The sequence below is a fragment of the Sipha flava genome, unplaced genomic scaffold (genome assembly GCF_003268045.1).
Source record: "Sipha flava isolate LNK unplaced genomic scaffold, YSA_version1 170_pilon_pilon, whole genome shotgun sequence".
NCBI classification, from domain to species: Eukaryota; Metazoa; Arthropoda; class Insecta; order Hemiptera; family Aphididae; genus Sipha; species Sipha flava.
Window position 1 is genome coordinate 156,570 of NW_020271906.1, and position 19,458 is coordinate 176,027.

Here is a 19,458-nt window from a genome sequence, read left to right on the forward strand (position 1 = left end):
GTACTATATTATTTAAAATTGAAGCTCCTAGAATTTCACTTCTACTGGAGCATACACATACCAACACATTAAGGGACACTTAAGAGACATTAAATCTACTAGTAGTTTAATACTGCTGTCAATATTTTAAACAAAAACAAAAAACAAAGTTTTACAACTTCTAGATTCAAACGATGCAGTTTCTACTAGAGAAGCAAAAATTATTTTAAATGACCCTTTCAGTGGAAATTAACTTAGATTTAATTTATGCAAATTATGGTTTTCACAGGCAACAATAACGCAACTCAAAACACAAAAACTTCCGTTACACAAATCAATAGCAACAGTAAAATCAGTCGAAAATAAGGTAGAGCACATAATTGACAAGGCAGGCATTGTAATCAAAGAACGATTTTAAAATATTTGAAATAATAACCGTGGTTTTAATGATTTAAAAAAACATCAAGCATTTTAACTAGTAAAACTACATACATGAAAGAATTACAAGAAGACTTAATTGGGAATAACTTTGCGCACTTTAAATATGCACCCATAACTTCATCGTCGTTCGTTTCATATAGAAAATATTAAGAAATTTCTGATTAATCAATGCAATTTATAGATATGAAAGTTCTAATAATCTATATATTTACTAAAATTAAATTAAATAACTATAATTTGTCAAATAACTTTCATTCTTTATTTTTATTTTTAGATTGACAAAATTACAATCCATCAAAATTAGTCGAACAATTTTGAATTAAATAAAACTTACCATTTTTTGTTTGCATATTTAACATATATTCATGATTATTTTCAATTATTTGTACATATATTACCATTTTAAACTCTTACAACTTTTGAGCCCTACTCATCGCTAATAATCGCATATAATTTTATAAGGCACTCAATTTTATTTTATATATATATTTTTTTTTTTTTGAAATAGTAATCATGATTTGGATCAAGAGCACTTCAATCATTAAAATCATAAAACATTTCTGATTAAGAATGTTTAGTTGGTAATTTTAGGCGATTTTAGGAATTTCCATACCGTTTTCTTAATAAATGTACAAAACTGACAAAAAGTTATAAATATACAGCACATTTTACGGGAAATCGGTTTTCGACAAAATTGAATTTTTGTTTTCATAGTAACTCAAAATATAATAATCATAAAAACAAAAAAGTTCACAAAAGGTTTTGTGAAATTTAGAACATTAAAAGTTCAACCTACCTAACTAAGAAATTTGGTTTTTTTACTTTATCAACCTTCTAATATTTTTAAAAAACAAGTTAATTTATTTCATTAAATTTTGTAACTTACAAGAAATTTAAAAAAAAAATTTTATAAATTAATGGTACATTAAAAAATTGTTTTCTTTGAAGTACCAACTAAATAAACTTTTTTATCTGATGATAGTTTGACGTATTTTTTTTTTTTTTAAGTATTATCAAAATAAATTATAAGTGAGGCCCAGTGTTAAAAGAAATATCCCATTGTGTAACTAACTGTTTAACTTTCCACAAAATTTAAAACATCAACAATTCTCAACCAAAATATTAATTTAAGACTTTCAAATAGTAAAATTAAATTCTATTTAACTTTATACACTTGTGGTTAATTTATTTATTTTATCAGTTTTTTCTTTTTTTTTTTTTTGTACGTTTATAATCTAATTTTTAAAGACTCAACATTTGTTCTTGATGTTTTTGCCATGCATAAATATACCTATCATAGATTAATGGTAGGTATTTAATTATACTCACATTCTCTTTGAATAAATTGGCATTAATATCTAAATTTTACATTTTTTAATAAAGTGGAACGATTTTACTTTGCATTAAAAATAAATTTTTGTCATTGTGTTTTGATAAAAGTACTGAATATTCATATTGGTTTTATTTGTGCCGATTAAATATTCACGCAAATTTAACATGTATTGTAATAATAAATAGTAGCTATAATGAAAAAATAAGTTAAGTACCTTCAAGAGTCATAATCTGTACTTGTTTGTAAAAATAGTTTTGTTTTATGTTGAATTCTAAATTTTTGGCACAATTCACCTTACTGGATTTAAAACTAAACATACGTATATACTTTAAAATACTTAATAAGAAAGCATCTATTGACAACAGTATTCCTAAAATAATTGTGTAAAGTGTAATACGAATAATTGCATGTAAAATATGGGATGAGCAAATTATAGTGTCTCTATATTAAGATTTTAACAAGCAACTTTTGAAATAATTTCTGTTAATTCTTTGTGAAATATAAAAATATGATTTTCAATGAAAACCATAGCTCATTTATTTTTACTTAATTCAAAAGTTATAAATTTCTAGTGTACATTAATTATCGTCTGAATTCGTTGTCTGTTTAAAAATGTGTTTAATTAATGTCACTAATTTATGTGTAAAAACTAACTGTTACACTGTATTTATAAAAAAAAATAAACAAGATAAACTAATGGTCAATAGACATTTTACTATACGTGTATAATAGGAAGAATTTAATGGTGAAAACTTTTTAATAATAATGAGCACGGATACCGTAACGTTAGTAAAGATAATTAACTATACATATTTTTACATCTTAGGCTATACAACTATTTGATTGCAGTCACTACGGACGAACATCTAATTCTTACAATTAATTGGCATATACAACTACGAAAAATAATTGTTATCTATTTTTTGTGATTTTGAAAAAAACATGAAGTAGTGTTACAATTTTTCCTCATTTTTAATTAATAATACTTAGTTAATATTTTAATAATTAATCATGTTTCCTTATCATGCATTTATTATAAAACAAGTAGGTACAAATGTTATCAATGGAGTCAAACTCTGAAATTAATTGTCAAGTAGGTTAATTTATTAATTGCATATATATAATAATAATATTAATTTAGACGAATGTGAAAAAATTTAGAATTTTAGACTGGTAATATTTTGACATCATTTTCTTTTAGAACAATAATATAATTTATATAACCTACATACTGTGTGTAATTTTATCTATTTTTGTGTTTATAAATATTACATATAAAATCATGTAATAAATTGTTTTTAAACATCTTACGCATGTATAAATAATTATTAACTATATTAATAATTATATATTACACTCGGTAATATGTTAATATTTCAAGAAATACATTTATTATAATACTTATTGAAAAAAAGGAATAATTTTCTTTCTCACAGTTTAATTATTATTAGAACGAAACTACAAAACAACAGTAATAAACCGTAATCGATTATGATCTTTATGCAGTATTTTTTTTTTTTTTTTTAATTTAAAAATGTTTATGAAAGTTCTTCATACGAGATTACTATTTACGAATACATTTATGTAACATTAACTTAAAAGCTACATAAGTAAATAATATGTTAAAGAATAAAAATGATATAAAATTATTTTAATTATTATTAAATATTTTGATGCATTGAAATGTATAATAATTATATATGAAAAAAAGGGATATAAATTTAATTCCATGTACCTTTTAGAAAATAAAATATAGACCTATACTTTTTTTGAGATAAAAATAATAAATAAACATATTAAAAAATGAATTATTTTTCTAAGAATACAAGTAATTATTCCTATCTATAACGTTTTTAGCAAAAAAATTAATCCAGACGTTTCAGAGAGCCGTTACACGTGCTATATATATACGGTTTCTAACGAGTCGGCTTTCCCGAAAGTCCAAAATATAAACTGTAAGTAAGACTTAAGTGAATTGTTTTAGAAGAGTGTCAAAAAAAAATCCGTCCTTGGACTTAAACAATATGTATTATTCTTCCGTGTGAAACATTTCCCAAAAATAATATTGTCTAACTGACACGATGTCAATGCTGTTGCAGCTTTTAAGACCGATTTCTCATTCAGCACACGGCGGAGGGTCAAAACGGTTAAAACTAGTCTTGCTTGCGGCGCCTGATAACGTTTTATACTCGCGTTATAACTTGTTACACATAATTATACAATGCTGCATAATCTAATCATATGTAATATTATTGTAATATTATTAAACCGTCGTCTACCAAAATTCTTACAGAGTATATACCAGCAATCGACCATTATACGATATTGCATTATACCTATTACAGTTCGTAACAATAATGATTATGTTATTACAACAATAAGAATTTTATATTATAGTTTACCGTGATTGAATATCCGTAATATACTTCCGAAGGTAATACACGTAGTAATCGGCAGCGGTTACGGTGGTGTTTCGGACTTTGTTCGTTTTACACGCTACTGGTGGAGCGCAATGGAGACGAAACGCAGCGGCGTCATCGTACCGGAAATGGAATTTCGATGCAGTTGGATATTTCCATTATTTATTTTTTCTGTTTCATCTCGTTCCCGCACAGTTTAAGGTGATGTAATCTGCAAATGAAAACGACGACGGTGTCAATAACTATAAATCTACAAGAGTGAAATTGTCGCCGCAGCGGTGGTGCTACTACATATGCGTGCACAAAAACACATACACACATATACACACACACACACACACACACACCGTCTCGTCACCGCGGCCGTCTACATAATAATATATAATATTATACCGTACATCTGCGTACAAACCACGGCGGCGGGCGGTCTAAAAATAAATATAATCTTGTACAGTGAGAGAGGAAACTGCTGCAGGAGACGACCCGTACCGGTGGCGGTGGCGACGGTAGAAGAAAAAAAAAATAAAAAACAAATTAAGTAGGGAAGATAGAGAAGCAGCGACGGAGGAACGAAACGGATGGGTGGGAGAGTGTTTTTACCTACTTTATAGATAGAATTATGTATACGCGCGCACTCACACGCTCGCAGGAGGACATTGTAGTATACGTCACATCGTCGTGCACACCGTACGGCATTATGTTATTATAATAGATAGACTGACCTGGCGACGGCGGAGGACCTGTGCGGCAATAGATCACGCGCCGCCGTCTAAAGATACTGATGCAGGTCCGGCTGAAAATTTGCGAGCGCTCGCACCGTGCTACGGTCGTACAGGATATTTTGTCGAAAATGACAAAACTGTTAAATTAAAATAATTATACTATGGTGGTTCTTTTTCTCTTTTTTTTTTTAATTTACAACAATTATTTTAAAAATATTATGAGATGACCAATAATATCTAAAAATAATTAAAGGAATGTAAAATATTTTACTACAAAAATTAATGTTACTTGATAATATGAGAAATTCGTTTAAAAAAATTAACTATAGAAATTTCTACGATCAGATATCTGAATACATTTAACAGATTTTACACATAACATTCACGTAATTAAATATTGTTGAACATCCCTAACCTAAACTAGGCATTATCAAAATCAAAATGTATGCGAATCGGCGAAAAGCGGTCGGGTTGCGATAACACCGGTACATCAATATTAGTTTATATTATAATATTATAAACATGAGTGATATAACTTTACAGTCATCAATGCCAATCTGTTGCGTTTTCGACGTCTAAACTCAACCAAAAACGCGATGACAAGACAATGATGATAAATAGAAAATATAATGACGACCCGAAGACGTTTAAGCAATGACATTCCCTGCGTGAGTATGACTCGAACAATAAATATAAATTTAATATGGTGAACGAAAGAAAAGTCGAGAAACGTCCAGACCACGGCTATCGTTTGCATGAAGATGTATGATTGTAATACGTTTCGTTTACATGGATTCAATAATTATTCTGCAAGGAGGACCGCAATATAATATGGAAAACTATTTGACAACACTTAAACAAGAATTTGACAGTCATATCTAGCTAAAATCTCGTCACTCAAAATGTTTCATATTTTGTTTTTTTTTTAACCTTTTCATTATTTTAAAGTTAAAGAACTGAACATGAATGCTTATTTAGGGTTTATTTACGATGTTCTATTTAATTAATGTTATTAAAATTATTTTTAATTTCTTCAACTACAGGTATAAATCAAACTGAATAAATTACTTGTATATTATTTAGAATTCGTTATAAAAAGATATACAAATAAGTTTACTAATGATACTCATAATCATAATAAAATATTTTTTTCTTAAAACATTTTAAATATTATTTAAATAATTCATTGAACTTTGGAAAATGTATAACTCGTCATAACTCGTATTATCTACTACTACCAGATAGTACAATATTACTCCACTTTGCCATTCAATAAACTGACTTTTACAGATACGCCTACAATATATAACTCTATTTTTACGGAATTGTGACTTACACCGCTATAGCTTTAATCCATTCAAATATTATCATAACTAGGGTTTGGAAGTTATAGGAGCCAAAAAAGGCAAAATATGTATGCAAATTTGCACGAAAAAATATGCATGAAAAAATGTGAAATATGCAAAAAAAAAATTGTTTTTATTTATTAAAAGTTAATTAGTAAATTCTAAAAACCTAAATTTAAAAAAATTGTATTATTAAAGGCTAAAATATGGCGCATAATAAGTTGGAATTTGAGATATTATTGAAAAAATAGTTAAACAAATATATTTTCATTATTTGTGAAATACGAAATACTATAAATATATATTGTATAATACCTGTTAAGTTTTGCATTGAACCACCAATATTTTCTTTAAATTCATAGAAGACAATGAAAAATAACAATAAATAACCACGAAAAATAGTATTGCGTTTTATATGATGCACGTTTTTCGCGTTATTAGCGTTGCGTTATATAACATTATATAAAATAAATTGACGAAATATGCACTTTTTCTCTAAAATTAACGAAATATACAAAATATGCATTTTTATCTTTTAATTTTTAACCTCAGCATTGTATAGCTCGGATTTTTAGCTTGGTCTGCAATAAATCGAGAATATACAGAACAATGTGCAACTCCTATAACTTTCGAACCCTAATCAAAACTAATTTTTATAATAGCCATGATGTTTATTATATTAATTTAATACAATATGTACATTTCATAAAGCACATAATTTTATTATATTTATACAGTCAACACAATAATCCAGCAACTTAAAAGGACAAAATATTTTAACTGTTTTTAGTACAATTGGTAAGAACGTTGAAGCTGTGAGTAATATCTATTACAATTGATCGTATAAATCATGTATAAATAATGTATAATATACTTAATTTAACAAATTATATATCTAAGCAGTTAAATGTAAATGTATAAAAAATTTTATCTTAATCTACCAGAAGCTATATTCTACGCCACCAAAAAACTGATCAGTGAACAATCTATACTACTTATAATGATCCAATTACAACTAACGTAATAAAATGAAATACTGATAAACTCTACAGATGTATGAAGTAATTTGAACACGAACCAGATTAAAAGTACGCGAGCCGCCACTTATCCATCCTTGCATTATATGATAACCTTTTATCTACGATTGTCAGATAAGCCAGATTTGCCGAGACACAATCGAGTTCATGACTTGTGTCCCGAGAAGTCATTAAAATGTCTCGAATTTAAGTTTATAGTGTCAAAAATATAGATTTTCATTAAATGTATAAAAACATTTTTAAAAATATAAATACCAAAAAACTTGAAGTAGAAACAGGCCGTTTCTACATTATACCTAAATTATTTAAACGCCTCTCATAGTATACTCTTACTCAACAAAATGTTCATTTGGTTCTACTTTTTTCCGTAATGACTATATATCCTATAGAGTTTATAGTATATATCAATAGTTTTCAACCTAGTAGTTATTGCTGGTACTTGAAACTGGTAACTTGCTAATAATTGTAGTTGCTGGTAGTGGTTTTTAACCAGTTATTTTCGCTACCTTCTTGGGGGCAACGAAATTAATTGGGTGTCCCCAAAAAAAACCTAAATTTCTGTAAAAACAAATTATTTGAGTTTCTATTTTGTTTTTCTAAAACTCATTATCGCGTTCAATTTGTTCAACAAATATATCTGTAAAAAATTTATTTGTATTGTTTATTATCATTTAAAAATAGTGATTACTTTTTTTTTCAGATATATTTTAGTTATCAGTATTAGTATTATATAAATATATATATCCTTATATATAAATATATAAAATTTATTTTATATAATTTATTTTATTTATATAATTATATAAAAAAAATAAAAATTAGGGGTTATAATTCCAAAAATGTTGAAAACCACTTCAATAGACTATATTTTATTGGTTAATTCTTATTATTGTGTGGTATAGATGATGTTAGATAAATTCATAGGGCTACCATCCATCCCGATATATCAAGACTATCACTGTTATTGTGTTCTCTGTCCCTACATCCCGACAAAAGACTTAAATCTCCCGAATGAAACTACGCAATTGAAATGTTGCAAATTCTGTTTTATTGTATATATACGATAAAAAATTATGTTTTCAAACTTGTACGACTAAACGTGTGCGTAAGAGTTTTTCCGTTAAGTTGGTCTAGTTTATTGGACTGATGGACGAAATCCCTTGCTCCCAGAAACTATGGAGTCAATTTTACATTGCCAAGTTAATTATAACACGACTAGCGCAGAGTTCATCAAATATGTTTAAGGAAACAAAAAACTGTTGAAAAAAGCAAAATTTTCTGAAAAGTATGGTCATCTAAATAATCTGTATTAAATTAAAAATATTTTTTTTATGTAACCTAAATAAATAAACAAATATTTGATCTAAAACAAAGAATTATAATTTTTATTACAAAACGAGTATATTTATACACTCAATTTTAAAATTCTTAGAAATTGCCGACGAGACCCTAGCCAAATATAAGCAAGCATTGTTTTGAGTTTATTTATTAAAAATACAATTATTATTTATTATGCTACCAAAAAGTTAAAGTCAATTTACTGAATGAATTTATATTTTTAAAAAAAATATAGAGTGTTAATGACTATGAAGTGAATTGTACAATTTGCTCTAGTCCGTTTTCGGTTAGTCATGGTGGACGGTCAGACATAACAGACTAATTAAAAACGACAAACTATAAAGCAGCCAAATAAGCAGTTTAATTTAGTTTGGTACATACATTATATATAAGATTATTGTTGATCAGAGCCTCAGTGGTGGCGAAGTCAGTTTTTAAAGGTTTGGTCAATCATAGATTTAGTATTTACCAATGACTCGAAAAATGTACCTAATTGATTAAAAATTATAAATTACGCAAAATCGCAGAAATGTATTGCAAATTACTTAATTTAATTACTTGCAATTACAAATTACAATATAAAAAAACAGATAAATATTAGAAAAATAATATAAAAAATTAAATAAGAATTTCTTATATTATAAAAGTATTATAGAAATAAATAAATAAAAAAAATGAGTTAAAACTTAGTTACAATTATATTTTTCAATATTCAGAAGCAATTTTAACGTAATGTCCCCATCCTACATCCACTAGAAAATTATTTTGCAGATATTTTGTTCATCGTTTGTTTGAATTTATTTCTTTAATTATCAGAATTTGTTCGACAATAGTTTTTATATAATACAAAACCAAAAACTATGAGAATGGGCTGGGGACATACAAGTATTTCTACAACCCCCACTAGTCTAAATACTTTGGATATTTATTTATTTTTTTTTCAATCGTTTTGTTTAAATTTCTTTGAAAATTTTCAAAACCATCACTTTACCACTATTTCCTTTATAAAAAAAAACATATTTTCTCGTGATCCCCCACCACTTTTTGATAAATTAAATTTTCTTATGACATTGATAATTTGTTAATATTATGAGTTTTAATAATAATTTCTTGTTGAAATAATTTTTGTTATGAAATTCTTAATCATAATAATACTGTCTGATTTTTGCTATCTTTTTTCTTATTGATTTTTATTTTTGTTTCCATCATCAACATTTAATATATATATATATATATTAGTTGTGTTATGTTTTAGTTATTGTTACTTTAAGAAAAATAATAAATTGGTAGTTGCAATCAAGTTTAATTTCAGTATATTTATATAAATTAAATAAATAGCCCATATATTTTTGAACTTGATACTAAAAGCAATAGTTCTGATAGTATTTATTGTTTAAACACAAAAAATAAAAAATAAAACTTAAATTATTGTAAAACCAATACCTTTCATTCAGAATCTAAAATAAGTGTTAAAAAACTTTAAAGGTGAAACGTGTGTGTGGATGGTTAAAAGACCTAATTTTACTTTAATTATAATAAATAAAAAGGTTTTTAAATATATATATATATATAATTTTGTACTTGTTCTGCTATCATCATCAGAATATAAAATACTATATTATCTTTGAAAAGTGAAATTAGTGAATAAATTTGAAAAAAGCGATAAAAATAAAAACAACTTATTTACTTACAATAGGGTGACCATATTAAGAAAATAAAAAAACGGGACAGCTGTTACTTTCTCCCCTCAAAAAAAACCTCACCCATATACATTCACACATATGCACACAAATCTCGAGAGTTAAAGTCCAAATTTCTATCATATCATAAACAATTATTCTCTTTTTACTTTACTCTTTTTTAGTAAAATAACCTAAATAATAAAATATTTTCTTTTAATTATAATTAAATTAATAAATCGGTAACTTTATAGTTCGTCGGCATCGGGACTTGACGCTCGTTCCATGAAAACTTTTATCTGTTATTTCTAACTTTGGTTTCACGAGTAAAACTGTTTTATATTTTTTCATACATAGATATTTTAGTTACAAGCATTAATAACTTACATAATAAATAATATGGCAATAACGGGAAAATCTTCTAAAACGGAATAAAAAGCATCCCATTCGAAGTTTGTTGGGACAACGGGGACGTGATGATCAAAAAAGGGACAATCCCATTTTAAACGGGACGTCTGGTCACCCTAACCTACAATGCATTTAATAACGACTTAAAATCATGTAAAATAATTTAAAATTATAAAAATAATTTTTCAACAACACATTACATAATTTTAATTTATTTTTAAAAAAGTTAAATAAATTATATAATAATTAAATATTGCTAGTCAACTTGTACACAGTCAATGTGCTAGTGCGTATGTGCGTGTGTATGTGTGTTTATGAGGGAGGTAGAGATTTACCTACAATTCTGTTAGCGTCAACATCGATTTTTATTACAGTCTTTCAGCGGTGACAATAAACTGTTGAATATTATACAATATTATATGCATGTGTGTGTATGGATGCTTCTTAATTAATATGTATACATCCATTATTATCGTACAATTTATGTTTTGTGTGTATAGTCTTGCAATGACGAAACATTGATAAACAAAAATTAAAATGAAACAACCACCCGTCGTTTAATTAAAAAAAACGCAAACAAACGCGATTCACGTGACACTTAGCGGTTATTATTTAAGTACGGACATATATATTATAATATAATAGAATAGAATGACAGCGGTGATGTCATTGTACAATGTGTATCATATTATACAGTCATTATCACCACTGTCTGTTTGATAACGTGCCACGAATAAATTAATACATGTAGGACTGTAGATATTAATAATTAATATATAAAGTAATCGTTTATTATTGTTATATAGTATATAGCCTACTGGCTGATGCAATACCAACAATACTTTAAGCCCACATCTATAATACCCATACATGTGTAATAATTAGGGTTCTGCAAGAGCGCTTTGTAATTTCGAGAAAATTATCATTAAAAGTAATTATATTCCTTAAAAAATACTACAATTATTTTAAGTATTTTGTTTCTACTCTATGTGAAATAGTAAAAAAATGTACATTGGTTATATAGATTTTAACTAATTTTTATAGAATTCATAAGTTTTGTAAGAATTTTTAAAAATTAAAAAGTGTTATTTACATGGCCACACAGGTATACTTTTTATAGGACTTGAAATATATTTGAATAATATGGTATTAATTTTTTTCTTACAGGCATCAATTCAGTATGAAGGTCTCTTGCAGGGAGGGGCCGATAAATGAAAACATTACATTATACTACTCTAATTATCTTCCCATACTTTTTGAATAACACACAATTATTATATATTACCCAATATAAAATTATACATAGATTTTAATAATGATAACTGATAACTAATATAGTGCTTCATAATATTTTAATTGATTATTAAAATATTATTTCTTTACAATTATTTATAATTATAAATATCAGAATTATATATAATCATGTTTAAAAAACCGAAAAAGTACATGTATCTAGCATAGATCTTGTCCTTGTTGGTATTATAATTGTTGTTATAAAAAATATATACTCATTTATAAATGTTAAATTTACACTTATAAATTCACAATTTAGAACTGATTGTTCGTACGTTTATAATAATACAAGTCATCTATATTGTATGTTTGACAAATACAACAATTATACCAACAAACGAATAAACGTTAATTAATTTATTTTTTTCGTGTATATTAATAATTATTTTCGAGGATGAAAAAATCCAGTAACAAATGTATCATATCTCTATGATTTTATATCAGCCTGAGAGTAATTCAGTTCTTATGGATAATATAATTCGTATTTATTTATTAATATATTTAAATAATAAATATATTTGCTACACGAAATTTCCATCGAAAAATATCGATACGCCAATCAAAATATATATGTTTTATAAAATTGATTTTGATATGAAATATTTATATCAAAATTTAAAAAAAATCTTTTCAACTTCCTAAACATGAAATTTCAACATGGATTTAACTCGGTTTGCCTAAAAACCGAACGAACTGATAATATAATACACTAATATAGTATTTATCTCGGTATTTATAGAAGTCAAAATAGTATAGTAGCTATTATCGTGAAAAGTATAACTTCCTATAAAGAGTATGCATTTCGAACAAAGAAATATTGGTAATTTAACTCTGAGACGTATCTCTGTACAACTAATTACACATTACCTATATTAATTATAATTGGATGTGATAACACTTAATATTAAAATTACTTTATTTTTATGAGGCCACGTTATTATAAAATATGCTAATCTATACGTAAATGCATTTTTTCTTTTTAATATTTATATTTTTGTTGTAGAACACTATTTTCCGAGAATAATAAAGCAATTCCAAATATTTTACCACAGTTATCTAATTCTCAGAAATCTTTAGACTTTTGAATGAAATAAAAAAAAGTAAAAAAGTAGGAGACATAAAAAGTAAGTAAACGTTTTTAAAAATATCTTAACCGGTTTTGGTTTAATTAAATTCTGTTCAGAATTTTTTTTTCAAATTTTTAGTGACAATACACTGCACGAATTTAATTTTGAGGTAAGTGCCGAGTATACAAATCTCTATCATCAATATGTTTTTATAGATTTCTTATAATTTACTTGTGCGTGCAAATAAACAGCTAATTTTTACCACTAAATCTCAGAAGATAAATTTAGTACACCCATATTCCATAACAAATTATTACGAGTGTACACAGTTTAAAAAGCTTAAAAATCCTTGTAATCTTGTATTTGTATAGTTGTACCATCGATATAGTAAAAGTAGTAACTAATAGTAGTAATAGTAATAATAATAGTAATAGTATAGTATACCTATAACAGAGACATGCTTGGTGTAGCTATCTGTAATGGCAATTTACAACGTAATAATACGAACGGTTCAAATAATTTATTTTGCTTGCGTAACAAAATAATGACCCATCGCACGCATGAACAGGATGCATCAGCCGCACGCCGCTCATACACGAGAGAGGTTCGCAAGTGATGGTCTCGTTGGTCTGAACGCGCCGCGGCCTGCACAACTCGAATATAATATTCTCTGATTACGTTTATTATTCGCGCCAGGTCGAGTTTATGAGTATACATATATAAATATATACAAATTACACGTGTGTAAAAAATATTACTTTATTGTCGGACCTATAGTAAATACACATACATGTAAGTATAATAATATTATATAGACGGTTCAGCTAACGGTACACTTCTCCCAACAAATTAACAAGAGTTGCGTCGATGATATACTGATGCGTGTAAAGGTACTGTTTAGATATAAGTAAAAATATACGTCACGCTATTCATAACAATCGTTTTAGTGCGACACATAACAACTTATGAATGAATAATACATGCATATTTCACGATTACAACACTGAGATTCATGTCAGTAAAATGTAAACAAAAGTCGCACAAGGTATGAAAATGTGAGAAAAAGCTTCGGATGGCTAGTAGCTTTAAGTCTACAACGGTATTTCTATGCACTGATATGTGGCAAACTAGCTTGTTAAAAATATACAAAGGTCAAATTATCTGGATGATGAAATAATCGACTAAAGGGAGATGAATATTTTCAAAACGAAAATCGTGTATAATTTCGTGGGAAAGAAATGTATGAGCATTTCTTACTTCATTCAGAAACTTACTAAACAGTTTTTAAAAATATTAAATAATAATGAGGTACATTAAAATACTTTAAAGTTTTGTAGGTATAGAATTAATCTACATTTATTTCTCAAAAATAATTCATTAACTGCTGCTTGAATTATATATAAACACGCAAACCTATAATGATTCATAACTTCTAACAATCAAAAGCACTAGTTTATTTTTCTACTTTGATTCTCATTTTAAAGAACATGTACGAATAAGTCATTTAAACAGATTAATTAAACTTTAGCCGACACTGGCGTGCGTTAAATCGTTTAAGACAATGTACATAGTTATAAAATTATGTTACATTGTTCCACTCAGATTTTATATTATACATGTCATGATATAAACGTATAACGTATTAATAAATATTACATTAATGGATATTCAGAATTTATTTTGGATGAAAATAAAAACTGTCATGTCTTTCCGACCGAAGATAATATACGTATATTCAAAGCGTAATACGTGTATTTTTTCGTGGTGAAGACCCTTTTAAACAATTGAAAGAGACGCGTATGTAACGTGCTGGAAAATACAAATATCACAATGTGTGAAGAAAATTTCAATTTCCATTATACCGCATTGGATATATGCATATATAAATATATGTATACATATGAAAACAATTTTACTCGATTGTTTCTTGTTCAAAGAAGCAAGGATTGTTTTGAGATTCACTTGTCGTGTATATTAGACCTTTTATCATAGCATCAGAATAAAAATAATAATATTAATAACATACAATACACTGTCGAGGTAATCATCACAGGACCGTAAATGATTTCCATCGGAGAGGTATATGGATTAAATATCATTATTCATGAAAATCATAAGTTTTTTTAATTCTTTAATTTTTTAAACATTTTCTAACACATTTTTATGACTTTCAGTTATTTTTTTTTTAACGGGTTACAAATAATATATATTTTTTAAATTACTTTAACTAATGGAATCAAGAGTTTTAAAAAGTTTTTATTACTCTTTAAATAAAAATGTTGCAAATTTGTCGTATTTTGACAACATTTAAAGTTCAAAGTTTAAAAAAAACTAAAAAAAGGATACGAATAAGAAAAATGTAAAACGAACTAAATATTCAATTTTTAATATTTTTTGTCTTAGAAAATTAATTTATCAACATTTTGCGGAAAAAAAACAAATAAAACATTTATTTCAAATACCTATAACACAATAAAAATTAAAATATGAAAACTAAACAAAATCTAGGGAAAGATAATAATAACATTTAAGTGCAAATTTCAAGTCTAGAAAAAAAATCGATTTTGTCAAAAATTGGTTTTTACCCTTTTTATCAATCAATTTAATTTAATTTAAAAGCAGCGATGAATTCTAAAAACGTTTTTGTATAGTGATTGAAGTAATACACATTTATTTATTTATTTATTTATTTATTTAATACTTAATACAATTGTAACTCAAACAATATATGAAATAATAAAATAATTGTTATGCTTGGACAAAAATGTAAGACCTTTTTAAAGTAAATTCCCGGTATAATTTATAATGATTGAATATAAATTACGCCAAAATTTACCGAAAAAATAAATACATAAATATATTTTGCATCACAACCGATAAAAAATAATACTTTATAATTTGCCACACAAATTTGTTAAGACTAATTCATCATTTAGTCATTATACCCAGGAGCGTATTTACATATTTCCCGCTTGTAAACCTGTGAAAAACAACGAAATTATGAAAATAGTAAGCTATTATCTACTATTTTTTCATATAAGAATATATATAACATATTTATTTATCAGAAAACCTAAAAACGTATATAAATATAATAATATTTAATAAGTAATCGTAAAATGTATAACCTTCAATAATTTGCCGCCCCTCGAAATTTTCCGGTGTAGGCCTATAATGCCTGTAATGCCTGCATATAAATATGCTACTAATTATTCCTAGTATGTTTATTTATTTTTTCTATTTTATTTTATGTTCTACTCCAAAAAGTGGGTAATAATGTATAACATAATTAAAGTTAAAATTTGTAAGCTTGTGACAAAATAATAAAAATAATTGTGAATATTAACTGGAAAAAAAATAGTTTTTGTATCAATAAAAATCAATTCCTTATAATATAATTTAGTCTAGTAAGAGTATGACCATGTTGCGCAAATTACATTCTAAGATACGACGTGGCGCAAAATACATATGTAACATTTACTACCTATAGGCGCAAATTACAATCGCCCTTTATCATCGTACGCGATAATTTACGAGAAAAATGTTTGTTATTCGTAAAATCAATCAGTTTCACTAAAAAACTTAACAACTATAAAATAATATAGACAGACAAGTTTAATATTTTAACACTAGGTAAAAAACTAATTATTTTCAACATAATCTAGAATTGTTGAGCCATAAGATCCAAAATTAATTTAAATCATTGTGTCAAGAAACGATATTGTTTTCAAGACATGATTGAGATTTTTTAATAATAAAAACGTTCAATCAATTAAACTTAGAAAATCGAAAACCAGTTACAAAAATAATAAAATAATTCGGTAAAAATCAATTAACTCTCCGCTGCACTCGGTATTTATAAACGTCCGTTTTAAAATTACACATTGTCCGATCAGCGGTCGGTGAAACGTACAATTGCAGTCTTATTCAATAAATTTCAGTCGGTTCCTTTGCAACGGTAGCATGTAGTGTACGCATCGTTACGTTGTATGTATTAAAATAATATGCTATACACTCACATACATACGTATAATAGTGAGTTCTACTTCTACACACTGAGCCCGCGGCGCTTTTACGCAATAACATTCAGAGTGGTTGTATAACAGTGTATTGGCAAAAATAACAAAATATACGCACACACGCACACACAAGAGAACATGCCGAAGGATTTTACATTGTATTATATGTACCTATACATATTTGTGAATGCTATTGATGCGAAGCCGCCGCCACCGTCATCGCCAAGACTAACTGAACTGGTTTTCATCCGGACGAAATTCGCTTTTACGCTTAATCTGGTTGGACCGAATTTCGAGACCTATCGCATAAAATTTTTGCGCATTATACGAAACACGTTTAACACACACTCGCATAAGCAATGGCATATGTAAACTCGTACATAACATATTATGTAGGTAGGTATTCTGCCGAAAACCTGTTGCAGTAGAAATCCACATGCATAATATATGTCAGTGGTATCATGAACAGAGGCATTCAAGCGCCCTATGCAGTACTGCGATACCTTGGCAATATGAACATATTACCGTTGACTTTACTCGTGTTAACACAGTGGCGTACCTGTGAAACATTTTTTTTTGGGGGGGGCATAAATTAATTGCACAATTTTTTATGGTTATAATATTATCTGAAATTTTATTATGAACTATTACTAAATACTTAAAATTCATGTTGATAACTTAATATCAATGATAACCACATTATAAAATAGTGACTACATGTGACCATCACTCCTAATCCCAATTCGGACGAATATTAATATTTTATATTACATTGATAAGTGATATCAAAAACTTTTGATATCAAACACGATTATAATCAATGAAAATTAAAAATATTTATAATTTACATTATTTAAGCTGAATAATTAATTTGCATTATGGCATCAAAAAACTTCTCGGGGGGGGGGAGAAAATGCCCCTGTTGCCCCTCCACCACAGGTACGCCACCAGTCATTAACATGACTTTATTTAATTTTTTCAAACTAAACGTATGATTTATAATAAATGAAACACAAAAATATCGGTATTTATCAACTTTCGAAACTAATAATAAGAATTTATACTACTTTTTACCATATTTTCAAAAATATCCGTAGCCTGGTTGGTGAACATAGTGTAGAGCAGTGTATGGATCTTAAAAATTGATGAATTACGCTTCAATGCTATCACTCGATCATAATTATACTGAACTGTGGTTTACGGTAAAGATAAACGCTAAGAATTTCTTGATTATAATATTTTTAAAGTGCAAAAAAATATCCATCAGCAGCAAACATAAGCTGATGCTGAATATCGTTCGCATGGAAGTCCAAACCCGGTTATATCGATTCAATAAAATAATACAGCGGCAAAAACAAGATCAAAAAGCCAAACACGAATGCGCCAAAATATAAAAAAAAAAAAAAATATAAAAAAAAATGTTCAATAAATGTTATCATAATAATGCTGTTTCAACGTTTGTTAGAATCGCAGCGATTAAACAATTATGCGAGCAATTATTCAAATATAGACATAGTATATTTAGAAATAATTTTAACTGGAAACCTATTAAAATAATCACTAACAAGTGATCACAACGTAATCCAATCCCTCAAAACTATAATTACACATTTACACTCGTATGGCGTTCGTACGGTTTTGACAATACTGGAAATATTTTATTGTTCCTGTATCAAACGTGTAAAATCTCACCCACACGAACTGGTACAAAATAATCCGCGGGCGGCTTCGGGGACGGACATAAACGTATATGGATAAAACATGATAGCTCACCTTTTCTGTAGGTCCGTTCGGTCGGCGGAAATTCGCGTGCGCGTTTGATAGCACCGGGAAAGTAACTGAAATCGTAACACAATGGGAAAACGCTAATTACAACGAACCGATTTTTCGGTCGCAACGTGTTATTCGCACAACAACAACAACGCGCCCGAAACCGATAACGAACAACAATATTTTAAAACGGTACGACACAACGGCGCGGACGCGTATCTTCGACAGAGAGAACCGGTCGTCGTCTCCGCGCGCCGCTTCGGTACTGAATCGACGGACCGTGCGCGCGTGCACAATAAACCTGTACGACGGACGACCGGCGACCGGCGAAACATGTGTGTGCAGGCGTATATGATGTTATTATGCGTGCACGTAATAGTAATAATAATAGTATTTGGTGGTGATGGCTGCGACGGAATGTCAGCGCGCGCGTTATAAAATTATCTCCACCGATTTTTAGTGTTCTTGATTTTTATTTTTTCCCATCGTAACCATAATTGTTATTGAACTCTGCACGCATCGCTGTCTCGCTAACCGCTAACCAAATCGACGGTAATTCCGTATGATTGACGCGGTTGGATATGGCGAAAACGAAATCGCGTTTCC

General features: G+C 27.7%; 1 protein-coding gene across 4 annotated transcripts in view; it reads right to left on the reverse strand.

Moving 5' to 3' along the window:
- The window catches only part of LOC112679899 (galactosylgalactosylxylosylprotein 3-beta-glucuronosyltransferase S-like), a 57,408-nt gene extending 38,254 nt beyond the window's left edge, over positions 1–19,154 (reverse strand). The window contains exons 1-3 of one of the 4 annotated variants that reach the window (XM_025549839.1): positions 18,856–19,154; positions 17,254–17,381; positions 4,156–4,384 (exon numbers count right to left, since the gene is read on the reverse strand). The gene's annotated coding sequence lies outside the window, so the exon portion shown is untranslated. Of the gene's footprint in view, positions 1–4,155; positions 4,532–4,571; positions 4,590–17,253; positions 17,382–18,855 lie in introns of those variants that run through there. The other 3 variants (XM_025549837.1, XM_025549840.1, XM_025549838.1) reach the window with 3 other exon arrangements.
- Between the last annotated feature and the right edge of the window lie 304 nt (positions 19,155–19,458).